General features: G+C 40.0%; 1 protein-coding gene across 1 annotated transcript in view; it reads right to left on the bottom strand.

Annotated features, from left to right (window-relative positions):
- Positions 1-3133, bottom strand: part of LOC102875755 (DNA damage-regulated autophagy modulator protein 2-like) — a 38534-nt gene extending 35401 nt beyond the window's left edge. Inside the window, exon 1 of the mRNA XM_006899293.1 lies at positions 3070-3133. The gene's annotated coding sequence lies outside the window, so the exon portion shown is untranslated. The remainder of the gene's footprint in view (positions 1-3069) is intronic.
- Between the last annotated feature and the right edge of the window lie 9859 nt (positions 3134-12992).

Below are 12992 nucleotides of genomic sequence, written 5' to 3'. Positions count from 1 at the left end.
AAAAAAAGAAAGAAAAATACGCCTTTGGTAAATGGGGGGGCGGGGGGGAATTGTACTTTTTTGCCTCAGTTCCAAGTTGTTGTTGATTGCCTTCAAGGCGAGTACAACTTATAGTGACCTTATGAACAAAAGGCCTGAAGTCCATCTACAACCATCGCTTATCAAAGTTCACAGAGTTTCTGGAGGCATGTTGTTTAGGAAGTTGGTATCACTCCTGCTTCTAAACCTGTCATAGAATGTTATTGGTTGAGTCACCACCAACGCATAGCGACCCTCTGTACAGCTGCTCTGAATCTTTCCCTGTCCTGAGCCAGTCTCACTAATTCTGACATACCAATCCCCATCGTCCCAGTTACTGTATTAATCCATCTCAATCAGGGTCTCCCTCTCCTGCACAGTCCGTCTACCCTTCCGAGCCTGATGTCTGAATAAAGGTACTGTCTGAGCATCTGAGACTCTAGAATGTAAGTAACATCATTTACATTCAATCTTAACTTAGCTTTATCTATATTACTGAGGCTCTATAGTAGTAATAACAACAATCACTTAATAATTATTTCCTGAATGAACAGCCAAACCCAATTTCTCTAAATTCCTCAAATAGTTCTATTTCAGTAATGGGATTATCATTTTTCCAGGTTAAGTTCTCTCTTCCAAAGCCTTTGCTTGTCACTGGTTATTGTTAAGTGTTATCAGTTCAACTACAACTCAATGCAACCTTATGAACAACAAGAAGGAGCTAGCTGTGCCCTATTTCACCCTCATTATCTATCTCTATGTTCAATTCAACCAATGTTAAGTCATTTGCAACCGTTTCTTCCAGTTCCCACTGTAATAGTCAATTCAGATTTTCAATTCTTTTGCCTGCTTTTTTCCCCCTTCCCCTCACTGAAAATACCATGGGAGAACAAACAGGTTCCTCTGAGAGAGGGTGAAACCAGACTGCTCCTTGGAGGCAAGGATTCTGAAGCTTCATCTACCATATTCTGGACATGCTGACAAGAGGCACCAGTCCTTGGAGAGGTACATCATGCTTGGGAGGGTGGAGGGACAGTACAGAGAAGACGACTCTTAATGAGATAAACTGATTCAGTCACTGGGGTAATAGGAATAGGAATAGGTGTATCAGACACAATAAGGTTGACACAGGATAGGGCAGGGTTTAGGGCTGTTGTACATAGGGTTGCTATTGAGTTGCAGGCGACTTGATGGCACATAAGAACAACCATCCATCCTATATGTCATCAAATTAACATTTCTAAATATTTCTCAGGGATTTCTGGTAGCTTAGTGGTAATAAATTGTGCTGCCAACACAAATCTATAAGGTTTGAATCCACCTTTGGCTTCACAGGAGAAAGATGGGCAATCTCCTCCTGGGTGATTTATTGCCTCTAAAAACCCACTGTTGGGTCAGCTATGGGTTCATTCTGACTCGATGGTACAAAACAGTAGATGATATAAAATACACTGTCCAATATAAATGCCAGAAGCAATACAAAGCTGTTTAAATGAAAATTAAGTGAAATTTAAAATGGCAATCCTACACCTGCAGTTACCACGTTTCAAAAGCTCAAGAACAACAAGTGCCTAATGAGAAACTGTATTGTGGAAGTGTTGTTGTTGGGTGCCATGAAGTCAGATGCCCCTCCTAGAGGATCCTCCAGTGGGTTTTCAGAGGCTTTAAATCACACAGGAGATTGTTCATCCTTTCTCTATGGAGCAACTGTTGGACTCACTATGATGAGTACTGCACAGAAAAGTGAAAACAAGGAACATTTCCAGCATTGTGGAAAAGTTCTTTTGGACTGGGCTGGGCAGTTACTGCAGAAAGTTCACTGACATGGTGTACTTGAAAAATGAAGTCACCACAAGATAACAGTAAACAATACAATTGAAAAATGGGCATAGGATATGAACAGATACTTCACCAAAGACGACATTCAGATGGCCAACAAGCACATGAAGAAATGGTGAAAATCCCTAGCTCTAAGAGAGTTGCAAATCAAAACAACTATGAGATATCATCTCACTCCAGTAAGAAGAGCAAAATTTAACAAAACAGCAATCAACAAATGCTGGCAAGGTTGTGGAGAAACTGGGACCCTTATTCACGGTTGGTGGAAGTATAAAATGGTGCAACCACTGTGGAAGGCGGTTTCTCAAAAAGTTGCAAATAGAGATACCATGTGACCCAGCAATTCCACTACTGGGAACACACCCTAAAGAGAACATAACTGCCACCCAAGCAGATATATGTATGCCCATATTTATCGTGGCTTTCTTCATAATAGCAAGAAGTTGGAAACAACGTAAGTGCCCATCAACAAACGAATGGATAGAGAAGCTGTGGTATATTCACACAATGGAATACTATGCTGCATTGAAAAATAAGGAACTCAAACAATATTATTCAAAATGGGTGACCCTGGAGGACATTATGCTGAGTGAAATATCTCAGTAACAAAAGGCCAAATACTACATAGTGCCACAGTTGTAAAACAGGACTGACTTCAAGGTTGGGGGGGAGATTGAGAAAGATGGGATAAATTATGTATGCTGCATTGAAACATGAGGGAGAAAACTGTTGTAAAAGGGATAAGTGATTAGGTATTATTGTCATGACAGGAATCCAGAATGAAGGCTGCATAGTGGGGTGGACCTGGGGGGAGGGATTGTAAAACAATGAAAGAATTTTTCTTTTACTTTTCAAAGAGAAGAGTGTACTGAGGGGGGAGGGATGGGCAGGGAGAAAAGTGCAACAATGAATGAATGAAAATCCAGAGTTTCTGTAAATTTTCATTAAAATTAAAAATAATTTTAAAATTTTTTAAAAAAAGAGGAAGACTCAGAAAAAAAAAATTGAAGTAATGATACACAGTACCAAGTGGCTCTTCTTTTCATCTGTCAAATTTTCTAAAGTAACATCCTCAGAGCGTCTTACTCAGTTACTAAATGCTAATCTCACTTCCAAAGTTGCTAAGACCTGGAGTTTCCTCAGGCTGGGATACTGGTGGTCAACAAATGTTCATTCTCCCTTTTATACTCACATTATAATGTAAAAAATTACCTGTTTTATGAGTTTACAAAAGTGTCAGTCTTCTGGCCTGCCCAAAACTGCACTGCTATAAATCCTGAAAGTCAAATACAAAGAAAATAAAAGAATGTTGATTTTAAATACACACACACACACACACTTTCAAGTCCATGTACCTATATTCTCCAGTGCAAGATTACGAGGCTATAACTTTGTTCATTAATTATTCTTCTTTAAAGAGTTGATGCTTGTATTTTTTATGAAGATATTGTGCTATCTGGAACTGAACGATATTTTAATGCTAAGGTATCACATTCTCTATCTTTTCTCACATCTGACACCTTCTACTGATCTCAAAATGGAGAAAAGGAAGAATACTGGGTTTTCTACTATAGAAGAAGAGGCAAAAACAAGAGAAGGGGAATGGCAGTTTATTATTTAAAGTAAATTAAAACATTAACTAGCCTGTGTGATCCAATGGAAAGAACACAACCTGCCAAGATCACATTTATCTAACAGCAAAGTCAAGATTTACTACTTGCATTATTTTAAGAAAACTACTTAATTTCTCTGAACCATAGTAAAATAGGTATCTCAAAAGGTCTTCTTTAGAAATAGGATACTCAAATCAAACTCATTGCCATTGAGTCAGAACCAACTCATAGCTGACTCTCCAATGGTTTTCTGGGGCTATAAAGCACACAGGAGACTGTCCATCTTTCTCCCACAAAGCCAGTGATGGATTAGAACCTACAGAAAGCAGCCTCTGGGCCAGCAGTACAACTTCCCATGGACAACACCACCAGAGCTCCCTTGAGATTGCTGTTGTTAGATGTTGAGTTGCAACTAATTCACAGCTGACTCTTCAGCAGGTTTTCAGAGGCAGTAAATTACAAAGGAGAAGACTGCCCATCTTTCTCCTGTGCAGTAGTTGGTGGATTCAAACCTTGTGCCTTTGGGACGGCAGTATAGCTCCTTACCACTGGACCACCAGAACCTTTAAAATAGGATAAACACATAATAAATGGTAGTGACAATAAATGATTTGTCACTTTAGTACAGCTATAATTTTTCACAAGTATGAGGACTGAATCTATATGGTTGTGAAGATTACAGTTGTTGAAACTATTTAGACAAGCAGGGCTTAACTTGTTTACCATATTGCTAGAGAAAATCAGAAAATTTAAACTCATGAAGACTATATGTATTGTTGCCTTGGAATGTTAGAAAGTTTGGCTAGATAGACAAGTTTGACAAGCAAAATCAGATTTTTAATGGTTAATAGTTCAGAAACTTTTGAAATGTTTAAAAAAATATGCAGGAATATCCTCTACACAGCAGTTAAGATTGTCTTAACAAAATGTTCTTGCATCATTCATGTTTTCTTGGAAGTTCTATGAATTAAAACTACAATTTTTAAATTTTACAAATGCTTATTAAGTCCTACTGGTGGCAAGATGAATTCGCCTTTCAGTGGTGATAAGAAATGATAAGAAAGTAGATTTCTGGATATTCCAAGTGAACCGAGAAAACGACCTCACAGAGGTTCTGGGGTCAAAGAAAATGATGATTTTTTTTCTAAAATGTAACTTCACCACTTGACAATGTCACGTTCTTGTTATGGTTCTAATTCTAATGAATCTAGATGGTTATGCATTTACCGCATTTACCCCCCAGTTAAGTGTATGAAATGCTACATGGATGTTGTGAACCCAAGCTACGTTTGGTTACTGATATATAAATTTTGGAGAACTGGAAAAATTATTCCTGAAATGTTATTTCCTAGGCGTTTTTAGATGTATGCTAAAGTAAAGCATGAGAGGAAACAGGATTTGCAGCAGTTAACCTTCAGGTATTGGGCCCATCTACAGCATAGAACAGCGAGTAGCAGATTGAGTTCCAAGTAAACACAAGGTCACCACAGATCTTAATTTCATTCTCCCACTGCTCCCCTTGGAATCTGAGTCCAGAAGTGACAAAAGGTTTGCATACTTAGCGACTGGTTTTGAGGGATTAAATACTGTAAGGAACATGGCATAAGGGTTAATGGTCTCTTTAGAAACACTGGAAAATTATTTATATTGCAGACTTTTTCCGGGGGCAGGAAGCATTCTGGCAAAAAACTCAGCTTCGTTTTGCCTGGGGCGGAGATAAAATGCAAAAGGAGGAGCTTGGCCCGGGTTGGAATTTACGGGAAGAAGCCGGGAGGCCTGGGGCAAGGGGTCGGAGGTGGGGGCGCAGAGACCTCTGTCCAGTCCGCACTGCACCCTCCTCTCCGGGCACCTAGTGCCCAGTGCAGCTTTGCCTGCCCTCCGGCCCCTCTTTTTACCGCTCGCGTTGTAACCTCTGGAGACAGTAAGTCCGCACGCGACTCGCATGTCTGCTCCGGAGATGAGGGTCCCAGGGCTGCGCCCACTTTACCAACCTACCCAATTCCATCTTCATACCCCATCACCTCTCTTTCAACCTACCTTGCCCGAGCGACCCACCCAGCGACAACCACGGACTCCCGAGCCCGCCCGCAGAATTGAGAAGGGGCGGTGCCCTGGAAGCGCGCTCCCGAACTGCTGGGCCAGCCCCAGGGCGCGCTCACCGCCCAAGGAGCGTGCTCGCGCAGCCGCTGGTTCCGATCCTGTCTCCCTTTACGGCAAACGCGAAAGTGTCGTGAGCGTGCTGTCGCCGATCGGAGTCATCTAGTCGGCCGGAGACTGAGCTGCTTATTTCTATGGGTGTGCGTTTTGGGTTCCGGGTAAGGTGCTATACTTCGTCTTGGGAAAACTACAAGGTTGTGAAGGATGTTATGGAGAGTACAACTCCCAGAAAGGGTGGACAGTTGGCTAGATGCTCTAGGGGACGGGGGGCTTACTACTGGTAGGTAGATAGCCGTTCGCTCGCGCGGAATGAACACCGTCTTTCCTCGCACAGGGTGGCTTCGCACGCGGGTTGTGGAAGGTGGGTTGGCTACCCTTCTGGCCTCCTGTGGGGGGATTGATGTGGCGAAGCATCTTTGCAGAAGCCCAGAGGATGTTGTGTGGGCACTTGGGGTCGACACAGTCTCCAGTCTCTGCGGGCGTAGCAGGGCCGGATGGGGCGGGGGCTGGGGGGGCTGCCCTCCCCAAACCGACCTTGCCTGTCAGGTCCACACCCTCCTGTCCCGGTGCTGCCAATCCCACAAACCGTGTTGCATCCTGTGCCGCGTTGCCTTCGCTTTAGAGTGTGGTCCTGGCATTTCGTGCCTGGGCCAACCCTTTTGGTCAGCAACTTTTCTAGAAATTGCAGTTTATACCGACAAGCTTGGAAAATGTCTGCTGGGATTTATTTCAACAGTGTTCTTGGAAGGAGAAAGGACAGGAGGTCTGCCACTGTTTAGATGAGTGGAATTTTTTTTTTCCACCTAGCAAACGTGTAACTAGCTTTCTGCAACTCAGTACAAGGTATTTTTGCGTTACTTTACCATTTTGCATCATTGATATTGAATGTATAATTCTGACTGAAGGCTTACATTTACCAAAAATCCATATTCATGGTTTTCTTTCAAGTGTCTTGTCAGGTATGTGAACAAAAAGATTCACTTCGTACTGTCAGGCTAATAGAAATAGTTCAATGATTGTGTAATGAACTCATTAACTTACAACACAAGTTAGACTTTGGTAAGGATACTTAGAGCATTACTAATGTAGAGCCCTTGACGTTCAGGTAAAATTCCAGAGATTGAAGTTCTAAAAGTATATTGCTACAGATTTGTTCTGTGCTGAGAAAAAGAAGAAATAAAATCTTTAGTTATGTTTTGTCTTTACAACTCTTCTTCTGTTCATTCTTTCTACAGGAACTTCCTTTGTTGTCTGCTATTGCTGAGTGTTTTACAACCATGATAAATTCTTTGTCTCCCCTAATCTCTTCAGAAATGTCTATTATAAACATGATTGCATGTTTCAGATTACTCCAAAATTTTTATAACCCCTCTTACATTTTATTGCAGTCAATTTTTGTTGTTGTTGTGTTTTCCAGGAAGCATTATTGCATTTGACACATCATTGTCACAAGTGTTCAGGTCTTTCATACATAGGGTCCCTGTGAGTCCTCTATGACTCAATCGCACCTAACAACAACAATAGGAAGCATTTGGTTTGTCTTTCAAACCAGATAAAGGGTTCTGGTGATACTCTTTTTGAGGGTCATGTTATGTGTCTTTTAAGGGTACAGGGAAAGAATCTATGAAATAGCACACAGATCTCCCCACCCCCTTTGAGGAATTGTTTTCTTTTTAAAAGAAATAAAAGATTTCCTTCACAAAACAGTGAGTATAAGTTGTATTACACAGTACTATTTTTGCTTCCAAGTTGCTAAAAAGGCTTTTATTTTTGTAAACTTGATCTATTTATCACTTGTCAAATAATACTGAACTAATCCTGTGATCCTATTTGTTTTTTTCTTTAAACTTGGTTTAATTTTTTTTCTCTCTGCATTCCTAAGAGTATTAGCTATTAGTATTTTTCTTCATCGGTTCCACAAAGGTTGAGATCTGTAAACATATTGCCAAATCTGTTAAGCTTAAAATTTGGCATCCACAGACTTGAGGAGATTGGGAATTCTGGAATTTCACAGTACAACCTGGATATTGTGTAAACTTACGTTACACTCTGGTCAGCAGTAGTCGAGCCCTGGTGGAATAGTGTGGAAAGTATCAGACTGCTAACCAGAAGCTTGGCAGGTTGAATCGAGCAGCTGCTCTGTGGAAGAAAGAGGAGCAATCTCCCCCCATAAAGATTTGTTACTGTAAAAACCCAATGGAATAAAAAAAAAAAAAAGACAAAAACACCCCAATGGAATGTCAGTGTTAGAAGTGACTGGACTGCAGTGTAAGCTTTTGGTTTTATACTTGTCAAATATGTCCCAATACTAGAATCCACACAGGGATAATACAGGTAGCATGCTATTATCCTCAATTGCAATAAGAATAGGTGTGTTTTAAGGTCCATAAATTGTGCATAATTTTAGTAAAGAAATTTGTTAAATATCTTTGATTTTATTTTTGGACCTTCATTGGACTTTTACATAAATATTTATGCCTACATTAATAAAAGTATTTTTCAGACCATGTGTTTTTCCTTGGAATCTGACAAGTTTATTAGCAGCATATTATAACAAAGCAATTTACTATATTTCCCTCCTTCTTTGAGCTTTTTGAGAGTATGGATGGCATGTTTTAATATTTCTTTTTGTTCAAGATATATTACTAGTTATTCATTATATATTAGATGAAACATGTTTGTTCATTGCTCAACACATAAGTACTGATTACCTATTAAGTGCTAGATATGATTAGAATTCTGGAAAATAGAATGTCAGCATGACAATCCTGGCTTCTGACCTCTGGAGTTTATAGATCAGAATGAGGAATACCTTTCCCCACAAAAATTAACAGACAAAAAAGTTAAAAGTGTAATACTTTGAAGGGAGCAGTACACTAGAGCCAGTGTATAACTGAGAGGATCATTTACTGATTAAAAATAGAAAATCAAAATAATTGTAAATTTTATAATTATGTGTTATTATAGATGGAAATTTTTTATGGCATTTGAAAATATATACTTAATTAGCAAATAATTTGTGCTACAGAAATTGCGGTTTTCTTTATAGGCTCAGTGGTGACTTTTGTCTAATACCTGAACATGTCAAGCTCTTTCTTACCTTAAGGACTTTTCTTTTTGGAATGTTCTTCCTGCTCTTAGAATGATTATCACTTTCTCTTCTAGTTTTGATGTAAATACTAGCACTTCACTTTATTAAGTGCTATCAGAGACCTCTCCAAGGCACTGAGGAGCAACAATGTCAGTCTGAAGACTAAGGTGCTCATGATACAGGTCTTTGCCATTACTTGCTATGCTCCAGAGAGCTAGACAGTGACTAGGGATGATAGAACGAGAGTTGATGCCTTTGAGCTTTGGTGCTAGAGTATTAAATATACCATGTACTGCTAGAAGTGCAAACAAGGTTGTCCTGGAGAGGGTCAAACCAGACTGCTCCTTGAGGCAAGGATTCTGAAGCTTACTTTGACATGCTTTGTCTGACATACTTTGGACATGTTGTAAGGAGGGATCAGTCCTTGGAGAGTGTCATCATGTTTGGGAGGGTGGAGGGACAACACAGGAGAGGAAGACCCTAGATGAGATGGATTGATTCTGTCGCTGAGTTAATGGGAATAGACGTGTCGGAGACAATGAGATTGGCACAGGATAGAACAGGGTTTAGGGTTGTTGTACATAGGGTCCCTATGAGTCGCAAGTGACTCAAGGCACATAACAACCACCACCACCCTTAGTAGTTTTCTGGGTTAGCTCTTTGGTGACCCTAGTGGTAGGAGGCTGCACTGCAATCCCAAAGGCACGTGGTTCAAATCGACCAACTGCTCTGCTAGAGAGGCAAACTCTTCCCATTCTATTAACTGCCTCTGAAAACCTGCGAGAAGGTCAGCTATGGGTCAGTTTTGACTTGACAGTACACAACAACCAACAGCAGCAGCATTGCTGTCGGTAATGTTATTTACTGTGTATAATTACTTTCCCAATGAACATGAGAATTATCTGTTCTTGGAAGAAAAGGATGTTTTCAGTTTACCCTTAACAGAATAGACCTAAATCCAGATATAGTGATCTTTATAATATTTGTAAATGAAATAAATTTATTCCTTCTTATTTTCATACTCGTTCTTCCCTCCCACTTCACTTTTGTAGTTCCAGTTCTCCTGTTGCAGTCTCTTAGCCTAGCCTGCTCTTTTGAAATATACTTGCTTTGTACTTACTGTATTTTTAAATGACTCTCATTCTTAAAGTGGTTTTAATGGCAATAGCCTGTAGGTCTTTTGTATGATTGGGAAGAAAACAGATGGGGGATGGACCGATGATAGTGAAAGCATCCTTTGTGGCTAAGTATGCTTTGAAACAAAGTCATTGTTGCCAAATTGAAATACTGACAAACAAAACCTAAAAACACTCATTGGCCCTTTTCATTTCCAGATTATGTATAAGGATTAGACCTAGAAAAATTTGTTAAAATGTAGGTTTTTCTATAAGAGAAATTGAAGTTAAAATAGGTCAGAGAGGAGGAAAGTTTAGAAGAAAGTATCAATTTATCCAGTAGTCCTGCCAAATGCTCAAACTCAGGATCAGTTCTTTGTAGTTGTTAGTGCCAAAAACAAGCCAGCACCTTCAGTATATTACACCCTCCCTTTTAAAATTCTCATTTCCAGTGGAATTCTATAAATACTAAGTATAGCTTTCCAGTATTATCCAGTTAGGCCATGGAATAGCTAGCTACTTGAAACAAAGTGTTTAGTGGTTATTGATCTGTCATTTGATCTAATGTAAGAAAGTTGCCAGTTGCTTCATGTTACACAAACATAGAGGACAGTGCATCTCACTTTCCTTATGGAGACCAGGGTTCAATTCCCAACCAGTGTTCTCCAGAACAGCCGTCACCTGTCATTGGAGGAGGCTTGCATATTGCTGTGATGTTAAAGAGGTTTCAGTGACTTTTCTAGACTAAGGTGAAATCTGGAGAAAGTTCTGACTATAAGCTTCTGAAAAATCAGCCAGTTGGTAGAGGGGAGGGGAGACCAACAACCATGTCAATCAGAACAGACCAGTCCACACTGATTATGGCACAGGACCGAGCAGCTTTGCTTTCTTATTGATAATGTATTCATGAGTTCAGGCCAGCTTGACAACTAGCAACAGGAACAAATAATAGAGTTTTTAAATAATTTTCGTCATTATGTTTTGTTATAGTGCCTACTGCCATTGAAGCTGCCTCATAGCATTTCTCCCATTAGTTTTGTGCTGCTATAAATCTTTAAGGGAGCTCTGCTGGTCTAGTGGTAAGGAGTTGCACTGTCAACCCAGAGACATACAGTTTGAATCCATCAGCTGCTCTTTGGGAGAAAAATGGACGGTCTCCTCCTGTGCAATTTACAAGCTCTGAAAACCTGCTGAAGGATCAGCTATGAGTCATTCCAACTTGATGGCATACAACAACATAGATCTTTATGGGGAGAGATGGCCCATCTTTCTTGTGAAGAGCTACTGCTGGATTTGAAGCACCATCTTTTGGATTAACAGACATGTTATATACTATATAATTAGGGTTCCTGTAACAGTTGAGCATATGGAGGAAATTTGTTAAGATAGTAAAAAATGAGTATTGCTTTGCCCTCTTTAGTTTAAAAATATCTTAATGTGTTTATTGAGATAAATACTGGCACTGATGCCATTTTGTTTGAGATTTTTAAAGTATTTGATAAGTAATTTGACTGCAATGACAGTTTTTTAATCAGATATTGAAATGCATGATTTAAAAGATTTGGATGTTTTAGACTATTAAAGTGTTAACAAAAAATGGTGATTCTAAAACAACTATGAGGTATCATCTCACCCCAGTAAAAATAGCAAAATTTAACAGAACAGCAAACAGCAAATGCAGGCAAGAATGTGGAGAAACTGGAACCCTTATTCACTTTTGGTGGGACTATAAAATGGTGCAACCATTATGGAAGGCTGTATGGTGCTTTCTCAAATAGTTGCAAATAGAAATACCACCTGACCCAGCAATTCCACTACTGGGAATATACCCCAAAGAAGCCAAAACCACCACCCAAGCAGATATATACACATCCATGTTTATTGCAGCTTTGTTCACTATAGCAAAGAGCTGGAAACAACCCAGGTGCCCATCAGCAAATGAATAGAGAATATTTGGTATATTCACACAATGGAATACTATGCAGCATTGAAAAACAAGGAACTCATGAAATATGCAAAATGGATGACCCTGGAGAACATTATGCTGAGTGAAATATCTCAGTCACAAAAGGACAAATACTCCATAGGGCTACTTTTGTAAAATGGGACTGACATCAGGGTTGCAGGAAGGCAGAGAAGGCGGGGAGGAATGATGTATACTGCATTGAAACAGATGAGGGAGAGAACTATTTAAAAGGGATATATGATTGGGTATTATTGTCATGACAGGAGTCCAGAATGAAGGCTGAACAGTGGAGTGGACTTGGGGAGAAGGATTGCATAACAATGAAAGAGTTTTACTTTCCAAGGAAAAGAGTGAATTGGAGGAAGAGAGTGGGCAGGGAGAAAAGTGCAACAATGAATGGAACCGCTAAGTCTCTGTAAACTATCATTAGAATTAATTTTTTAAAAAAAGGCAATTCAAAGTCACAGCTGCTCTGTAGCAGAAAGATGGGGTGGTCGGTCAGCTTTCACAAAGACTTGCAATCTTATAAACTCCATGGTTCAGTTCTGTTCCATCTTTCAGTTTTCTGTCAACACAATAGAAGAGATCTTTATTTGTTCCCACTCCAAGAAAAGATTATCCAACATATTGTAACAATTGTCAAACTATATCATTAATATTACACAAAAGTTACTTCTTACTGTTAGTTGCTATCAAGTTGAGTACTACCCATAGCAACATCAAATCTGAACCCTGCCCCATCCTATGCCATCTTCGTATCTCCTGACACGCTAGAACTCATTGCAACAGTCACTATGTCAATCCTCCTGGTTGTCCTTCTTCAAAAATAGCCCTTCCTAGCAACATGTCCAAAGTATGTAAGATGAAGCTTTATCATCTGTACCTCCAAGGAGCGCTCTGGCTACATTTTCTCCAGAAAATTATATATATATATGTCTAGTTGTTGTTGTTATGTGCCGTCGAGTCGTTTCCGACTCATAGCGACCCGATGCACAACAGCGCTAAACCCTGCTCTATCCTGCGCCAACCGCACCGCCTCTGACACACCCATCCCGATTACCCCAGTCACCAGTCACCAAATCAATCCATCTCATAGAGGGTCTTCCCCTCCTGCGCTGTCCCTCCACCCTCCCAAGCATGATGTCCCTCTCCAAGGACCCATCCCTCCTGGCAACATGTCCAAAGTATGTCAG

The sequence above is a fragment of the Elephantulus edwardii genome, unplaced genomic scaffold (genome assembly GCF_000299155.1).
Source record: "Elephantulus edwardii isolate Elephantulus edwardi_28Jun2011 unplaced genomic scaffold, EleEdw1.0 scaffold00252, whole genome shotgun sequence".
In the NCBI taxonomy this organism is placed as follows: Eukaryota; Metazoa; Chordata; class Mammalia; order Macroscelidea; family Macroscelididae; genus Elephantulus; species Elephantulus edwardii.
This window is presented reverse-complemented; position numbering and strand designations above follow the sequence as displayed.